Genomic DNA, 9,341 nt, shown 5'->3' on the forward strand with positions numbered 1-9,341 from the left:
TTGGAATATCAAAATGAAATAGAGCTTTAAAGCTACAAAAGTACTAAATGGATCATAATTACGAAAACTATTTCCACATATTCACTTTATATTAAGGATAAAGGGAATATTATGGTTCTGTAGGATTCCTTTACACATCAAAACAAAACGAACTTCTAACGCAGCGCACTACTGTAACAACGGACGGACACACACAGACAAAAACATAGACTGCTTTTTACCTCTTTCCGTATTAATTTTGAATTGAGAAACAAGATTATCTTAAATATTAAAATAAATATAATTAATATTTAATATTTTCTTCGTTAGTTATTCGCCTTATTGAACGTTACATCGTTTTAAAAAAGAACAATTAAACATTCTTGAGAGACTTGACTAATATTGGCGTTTGAAATGAAGCATACGCCGGTTGCTTCGCTTTACTCAAATAGGTAGTATATAAGGGTGTCGAACTACAGTTAAAAGCAAGAACAACCGCAATTGCGAAAACCTATCGTGGACAACTCACCCTAGGGAGGCTAGACGTTTCTCGTAACCCTAGCTGATCGCCGCGAAAGTCTTAAACCAAACTATGACGATGGAGTAGAAGCCAGGTGTGCAGACTGGTGTCCATGTGGGATGGACAAAAACAAGGACCAGAAGATGGTGGTGTAGAAGCCAGGTGTACAGACTGGTGTCCATGTGGGATGGACAAAAACAAAGACCAGAAGATGGTGGTGATTAGAAGCCAGTATGTACAGACTGGTGTCCAAGTGGAATGGACGAAGACCAGAAGATGGTGGTGTTTAGAAGCCAGTATGTACAGACTGCTGTCCAAGTGGGATGGACGAAGACCAGAAGATGGTGGTGATTAGAAGCTGTATGTACAGACTGGTGTCCAAGTGGAATGGACGAAGACCAGAAGATGGTGGTGATTAGAAGCCAGTATGTACAGTTTGGTGTCCGTGTGGAATGGACAAAGACCAGAAGATGGTGGTGTGAGAACTCAAGTAGAGGAGCCATTTCCATGACTGTGAATGCAGTTCGGAAATGGCGAACACGTTTGCTCCGATTTGGAAATTGCGAACGCGGTCACGTGGGTGTAACAACAGACACACACACAAACACACAAACACACACACAAACACACAAACAGACACACACGATCGTTACAGAACCTCTCCGTGACATACGTCACTCGGAGAGGTAAAAAGATTTAGAAAATGGTCGCAATTCGACTTACAATTTTGTTTGCTCAAAGAATTGATACTATACAATATGAAAAGAAATCTAGTTATATTACCGAATAAATATAAGCGGCATTAATTATAGTTTTAAAGTATCTCTGTTAAAAACTTTACTTTTAATTTTTTTTTTCACATGCACCTTTTAATTCACAATGATAAGCTGGATGTAAGTATAATTCATCTTTGTCATTAAGTTGCTAAAGATGCGGAGAAAACTTAAATTTCAATTATCTTTTACACGCACCATTTAATTCACAATGATAAGCCGGGGGTAACTGAAATTCATATTTTTCATTAAGTGCATAAAGACGCGGAGAAAAATTATATTTCAATTATCTTTTACACGCACCTATTTATTGACAATGATAAGGGGATAGTAAGTCAAATTCATATTTTTCATTAAGTGTATAAAGACGCAGAGACAACTTCAAATTTAATTATCTTTTCCACGCACCTTTAAATTTTCAATGATAAGCTAATGGTAAGTAAAATTCATCTTTTTCATGAAGTGCACAAAAACGCGGGGGAAACTTTAATTTTAATTATTTTTTCACGCACCTTTTAATTCACAATGATAAGTTCCAAGTAAGTGAAATTCATATTTTTCAGTAAGTGTATAAAACGCGGAGAAAACTTTAATTTTAATTATCATTTACACGCACCATTTAATTCACAATGATAAGCTGGTAAGTGAAATTCATATTTTTCAGTAAGTGTATAAAACGCGGAGAAAATTGTAATTTTAATCACCTTTTACACGCAACTTTTTATTCAAAATGATAAGGCGATGGTAAGTGAAATTCATCCTTTCCATTAAGTGCATAAAAACGCGAACAAAACTTTAATTTTAATTACACACACCTTTTAATTCACAATGATAAGTTGGACGTAAGTGAAGTTAATCTTTTTAATCATGCGCATAAAAACGTGGAGAAAACTTTAATTTTAATTATTTTTACACGCACCTTTTTATTCACAATGATAAGGTGATGGTAAGTGAAATTCATATTTCTCATTAAGTGCATAAAGACGCGGAGAGCACATTTTAATTATCTTTTTCACGCACCTTAAATTTTCAATGATAAGACAATAGTAAGTGAAATTCATCTGTTTCATTAAATGCGTAAAACGCGGAGAAGACTTAAAATTTTCATTTTTTTACACGCACCTTTTAATTCACAATGATAAGAGGCCAAGCGTAAGTGAAATTCATTTTTGTCATTAAGTGCATAAAACGCGAAGAAAAATTCAAATTTTAATTATCTTTTACACGCACCTTTCAATTCATAATGATAAGTTGGTAAGTGAAATTCATTTTTGTCATTAAAGGGTATGAGAAGCTTCGTTTGAAAAACCTCTGATTTATATAGCAAAAGATAGAATTAATTATTGTGAATTCATAAATATCAAGCTTTTAATTCTCCGATTTCTAGTTATTTGGCAATATGCATTTGAATTGAAAATGCTTCATATGAAATTATTTAAAATCCACTTTTTAAAGCTTTTAAGAAAGGCTACAACGTTTTCTTGTTTTTGACGTCACACACGCGAGATGGTGTCACTCTCTCCGCTATCAAAGCATGGACAGAGCTCGAGACGCGTATAGCTCGCGCGTATAGGTTTCCCCGTGTGATGTCATAAACCAACCGAACAAGCTGACAAGACAAAATTATTTATATATCGAAACTGAGTTTTCGTGATTTTCCAATGGATTTTAAAAATGGAAACTTTGGTTCAATTATATTAAAAACTTGATATTTTGAAAGTAGAGACTCGAAAGTGTAATATAATACCACTTTCGTGCTAAAATATGATACGAAATTGTAAATTCCCATACCCTTTAAGTTCAAAAAACGCAAAGAAAACTTCAAATTTTAATTATCTTTTTCACGCATGTTTAAATTCGCAATGATAAGTTTCGAGTGAGTGAATTTCATCTTTTTCATTAAGTGCATAATACGCGGAGAAAACTTTAATTTTATTTATCTTTTACACGCTTTTTTTTAATTCACAACTAAAAGATCCAAGTAAGTGAAATTCATCTTTTTCATTAAGTGCAAAAAACGCGGAGAAAACTTTAATTTTAATTATCTTTCACATGCACCCTTTAATTTCTAATGATAAGCTAATCGTAAGTAAAATTCATCTTTTTCATGAAATACACAAAGACGCAGAAAAAGCTTTAACTTTATTTTTTTTGCACACACTTTTAATTCACAATGATAAGTTGGGGGTAAGTGAAATTCATTTAGTGCATAAAAATGTGCAGAAAACTAATTTTAAATACATTTACACACACCTTTTAATTCACAATGATAAGATGGTAAGTGAAATTTATCTTCGTCATTAAGTGCTTAAAACGTGGAGATTACTTGAATTTTAATTATCTTTCACATGCGCCTTTTAATTCACAATGATAAGTTAATAGTAAGTGGAATTTATCTTTTTCATTAATTCCATAAAAAGTGAGAATTCTTTAATTTAGTTATCTTTTACACGCACTCTTTAATTCACGATTATAAGTTCTGAGTAAGTAAAATTCATCTTTTTCATTAAGCTCAAAAAAAAAAACGCGGTGAAAACTTTAATATTAATTATTTTTACACCCACCTTTTAATTCGCAATGATCAGGTAAAGGTAAGTGAATTTTAATTTTGTTCATTCATTGCGCAAAAAGGGGCAAACTATATTATATAGCTTTGCTGCATTTAAGCGAGTTTTCTAACTTACATAAATGACGATCTTGATACTGGGCCTTCCATATTTCAATTTGTAAAAGATAAAATATATAAATAGATATGGGACACACGAGGGCTCACCCATTCCTGTTAACTCTTCATATTTCTTGCTACGGCACTCTCCCTATTTTCAAATTATATCAAATTCAAATGCAATTTTAAACATATAATATATTATTAATTACATGCTCCTCTAGATTCAGTTCTTTTTACACTATAGGTAGAAATAAAAATACCATAAAACATGGAAATGAAACAACCTCATTTAAGACATGACGTGTTTTGTAGACCCAAGCCTTTCTATATAAGACGAGATTAGTGAAATATATTCATAGAAAGGGAATTTACACCGCATAGGTCTCCGCCCCGAAATGTTTGTGCCCCGCTAGGAATGGAGACAGTGAGCATGAATAGGAAGGAGGACCAAAGAGACCCAATTCTCTCTGTCAGCCCCCCCCCCCCTTTCAAAACCGGGACCGATCTGTGGCTTGCACGCGCGCCATCTGCGCAACAGAGAGGGGAAAAAATCCTTAGATATTTTTTACGGCCAGTATCCTTAACAGATCACGTGAGGTCTGGCTCTTCGGCTGTGCACCGAGGAGGTAGATGCGCGTAAGAGAGATATCAGTCTGTGCCGTTTTAGTTAGTTACCTTTCCTCTTAGACTTTCCTTGTGTCTTACGTGCTCACTGATGAAGCAAAAAACTGTTCTCAATCGGTTATATTTTTGTTCTTTCAATCAACATGGACATTTATAATTCAATACAACCCTAGATACGTACTCAACGTAGACTCCGGAATAAGACGTGGCATGTTTTGTTAATATTTATACATTCTTAATTTAATTACAGTTCAAAGTGGTGGCAGTGGCAGTGGCAGTAGCTGATGAATTGCGCTAATTGGAAACTGGAATCTTCAAAGACACTAAGGCCATGGGATCAATATTCAATTGCACATTTTTATCATTATGAAGATTCCATTTATAAAATTATAATTATACAGTTAGAAATAAAAAATATATTTAGCATTATATGCAACTTTGTCAATCATTATGTAATCCATTCCAGTACATTAATTAAAAGTATTGCCAATTATGAACATTTCCTAAAACATTTCAAGGGAAAATCATAAATTTTGGCTTCAAAATGTTTGAAGGGAAATATTGCACAAAACGAAAAAGATCGTTGCCCCAGTAGAACGCCTTGACCCAGAAAGGACGGACATGCTCAGAGGGAGAAACATTTCTGCAAGAAATGAATACTAAATACAGCTTCTTTGTGCAGTGTTCCCTCTTGAACATTAATAAACAAACACCCTTGTGTTCTACATAAATAATTAATTTAATTTTAAAGGGAGAATAAAGTTGTTTCCTACAATAATACCCTCGAACACATTCAGTTTTTAAAGCGAAACACAATCCTCAAATGAAAATTGGTTTCATAAAAACTACGACGCATTTAACGTTAAAAACGTAAATTTAAAACTTGGCTGAAGAAGGACTGTGGTCCGAAAGCTCCCAAAATAATTTTGAATTTATTAATAAACATAAAATTTTTTAACGATTTCCAAGAAGTAGCAGTTTCTTATTTAAAATAACAAAGATAGAATTAAAGATTTCATTGTTTTATGGTTTCGCTTCTTGATACTCAAATGAATTACTTACACCATAAATTCATAAGATACGTTCCATAAGTTTGTCACTGGTTACTGAGAACTTGTCATGAAGTGACGTTGGTCATAGATTCTCGTAAAGCAACGCCTCGTGAGGCGCTGTCAAAGGCTTAGTATTGCAGACTCGAGTGCAGACTAAATAGGAAGATGAACTGCAAAATTAACCACCGAGTGTAGTTCATTCTCGCTTGTCGTTCTCGAACTAGCTCACAGTATTTCTCTAGCATTATGAAGTATGGGTATTGTCATACTTGTGGAACATATCTTTTGAAATTACTAATTCATACAAGACCTAAATTTTTGTCAATACAACTCTTAGTAATGCATGAATGATTTATTATTTAAAATTTTAATGCCTGTAGTCGCTTATCTATAAATAGCGATAATTGCATATTCTGAAAATTCAAGAGGGTAAACAGCCCTCGTCTCGACTCGGAGAGGTTTTTTTGCTCTCCCAACTTGTTGAACTATACTATAGGCTAATCTATATAAATCAAAGTCCTGACTGACTGACTGAATGACAGACTGACTGATAATCAACGCCCAGCCCAAACCGCTTGCCCTAGAAGGCTGAAAATTTGCAGGAACGTTACTCATAAGTAGTAGGCGCGTACTAAGAAAGATTTTTTTAATCCGCCGCCATCTTAAAAAATGGCGCCCAGAAATGTAAAAAATATTCTCTATGCAATTAAGTACACGCGTTTCAACCGATTTCACAAATATTTAGTACACTGGTTTGCTTTAACCTATAGACGGGCTGAATGGTCTTTCGGGTTCGATTTTTCGCTATCTTTTAAAATGGTGCCCAGAAATGTAAGAAAATATTCTCTATGCAATAAAGTCCGCGCGTATTAACCGATTTCACAAATATTTAGTACAATGGTTTCCTTTAACCTATAGACGGGCTGAATGGTATTTTGGGTTCGATTTGTTGCCATCTTTTTAAATGGCGGCCAAAAACTTAGAAACTCATCTTTATGGAATAATGTCCGCGTGAAAAGTAATAAAAAATATCCCGACGGGCTGACGGACTGTGCCGAGTGCCTTAGCTCCTAGGGTGCTACAAAAATATTAGTCATCAGTAAAATCTACACATTCTTTATATCATTTTAGATGGAAGTTCTTATTACACGCGAGCGACGCCGCGGGTAACGGCTAGTAGGCTAATAAGCAGGCTTCTGAATAGTGCAGAGCGTTCGAGATTTGAGAAGTAGTGAAAATACTAGAATAGAAATATGATATAAACGAAAATGTCTTTGTAATAATTTAGAATTAATTATTACTAATTCCTACGGTAGTTAATTAACAAAATTAAACAGTGATGAAGTTTCTAATCAAGCAGTTAAGACACGACAGTTTAAAAGAAGAACTTACGCGTTTATTCTAATCTCATTAACATGACTGACTAAATGAATATTAGATAACATTGGGTTATATAGCAGTAATAAAAAACTAAACGCGGCTTTCAATTAATGATCACGTAAAAAACATCAGTGAATCTTCAATAAACAGGTTTAAATTATAAATAAATCACGAAATCTTTGGGGAAATCGAGAAATCAAAGAAGAAATCACGAAATCTTTGGGGAAATCGAGAAATCAAAGAAGAAATTACGAAATCTTTGGGGAAATCGAGAAATCAAAGAAGAAATCACGAAATCTTTGGGGAAATCGAGAAATCAAAGAAGAAATCACGAAATCTTTGGGGAAATCGAGAAATCAAAGAAGAAATCTCGAAATCTTTGGGGAAATCGAGAAATCAAAGAAGAAATCACGAAGTCTTTGGGGAAATCGAGAAATCAAAGAAGAAATCACGAAATCTTTGGGGAAATCGAGAAATCAAAGAAGAAATCACGAAATCTTTGGGGAAATCGAGAAATCAAAGTAGAAATCACGAAATCTTTAGGAGATCGAGAAATCAAAGAAGAAATCACGAAATCTTTGGCGAAATCGAGAAATCAAAGTAGAAATCACGAAATCTTTGGAGAAATCAAGAAATCAAAGAAGAAATCACGAAATCTTTGGGGAAATTGAGAATTCAAAGAAGAAATCACGAAATCTTTGGGGAAATCGTTAAATCAAAGAAGAAGAAAACTTGAAATCTTTAGAGAAATCGTTAAATCAAAGAAGAAATCACGAAATCTTTAGAGAAATCGTGAAATCTTTAGAGAAATCGTGAAATCTTTAGAGAAATCGTGAAATCAAAGAAGAAATCACGAAATCTTTAGAGAAATCGTGAAATCAAAGAAGAAATCACGAAATCTTTGGAGAAATCGTGAAATCAAAGAAGAAATCACGAAATCTTTGGAGAAATCGTGAAATCAAAGAAGAAATCACGAAATCTTTGGAGAAATCGTGAAATCAAAGAAGAAATCACGAAATCTTTGGAGAAATCGTGAAATCAAAGAAGAAATCACGAAATCTTTGGAGAAATCGTGAAATCAAAGAAGAAATCACGAAATCTTTGGAGAAATAGTGAAATCAAGGAAGAAATCGCGAAATCTTTGGAGAAATCGTGAAATCAAAGAAGAAATCACGAAATCTTTAGAGAAATCGTGAAATCTTTAGAGAAATCGTGAAATCAAAGAAGAAATCACGAAATCTTTGGAGAAATCGTGAAATCAAAGAAGAAATCACGAAATCTTTGGAGAAATCGTGAAATCAAAGAAGAAATCACGAAATCTTTGGAGAAATCGTGAAATCAAAGAAGAAATCACGAAATCTTTGGAGAAATCGTGAAATCAAAGAAGAAATCACGAAATCTTTGGAGAAATCGTGAAATCAAAGAAGAAATCACGAAATCTTTGGAGAAATCGTGAAATCAAAGAAGAAATCACGAAATCTTTGGAGAAATCGTGAAATCAAAGAAGAAATCGCGAAATCTTTGGAGAAATCGTGAAATCAAAGAAGAAATCACGAAATCTTTGGAGAAATCGTGAAATCAAAGAAGAAATCACGAAATCTTTGGAGAAATCGTGAAATCAAAGAAGAAATCGCGAAATCTTTGGAGAAATCGTGAAATCAAAGAATAAATCGCGAAATCTTTGGAGAAATCGTGAAATCAAAGAAGAAATCGCGAAATCTTTGGAGAAATCGTGAAATCAAAGAAGAAATCACGAAATCTTTGGAGAAATCGTGAAATCAAAGAAGAAATCACGAAATCTTTGGAGAAATCGTGAAATCAAAGAACAAATCACGAAATCTTTAGAGAAATCGTGAAATCAAAGAACAAATCACGAAATCTTTGGAGAAATCGTGAAATCAAAGAAGAAATCACGAAATCTTAGAGAAATCGTGAAATCAAAGAAGAAATCACGAAATCTTTGGAGAAATCGTGAAATCAAAGAAGAAATCACGAAATCTTTGGAGAAATCGTGAAATCAAAGAAGAAATCATGAAATCTTTGGTGAAATAACGATATCCCGTAAGCTTTTTTGGGAATGTCGGACCCTTGCTAGCTTATCTCGTGTTGCTGGGGACGCAGACCCTGTTTCTGCTTTAAGGTAGTGTCTGGTGCTAATTATTTTCTAATAAGAGATCATTTATTTCTTTTTTAATATTTTTCGTTTTATATTTAGAAAAAGGCCGTTCTTTTAAGGTATAATCAGTTATGTTACACGACCTTTACCTTTCAATAAAAACCACCAATTTCCATTGTAATTAAAGATTTGAAATTACGATTCAAATTATAACTTATTGGTGAAAATA

The sequence above is a fragment of the Phalangium opilio genome, unplaced genomic scaffold (genome assembly GCF_054372755.1).
Source record: "Phalangium opilio isolate 3A_F unplaced genomic scaffold, DU_Popi_V2 ptg000042l_1, whole genome shotgun sequence".
In the NCBI taxonomy this organism is placed as follows: domain Eukaryota; kingdom Metazoa; phylum Arthropoda; class Arachnida; order Opiliones; family Phalangiidae; genus Phalangium; species Phalangium opilio.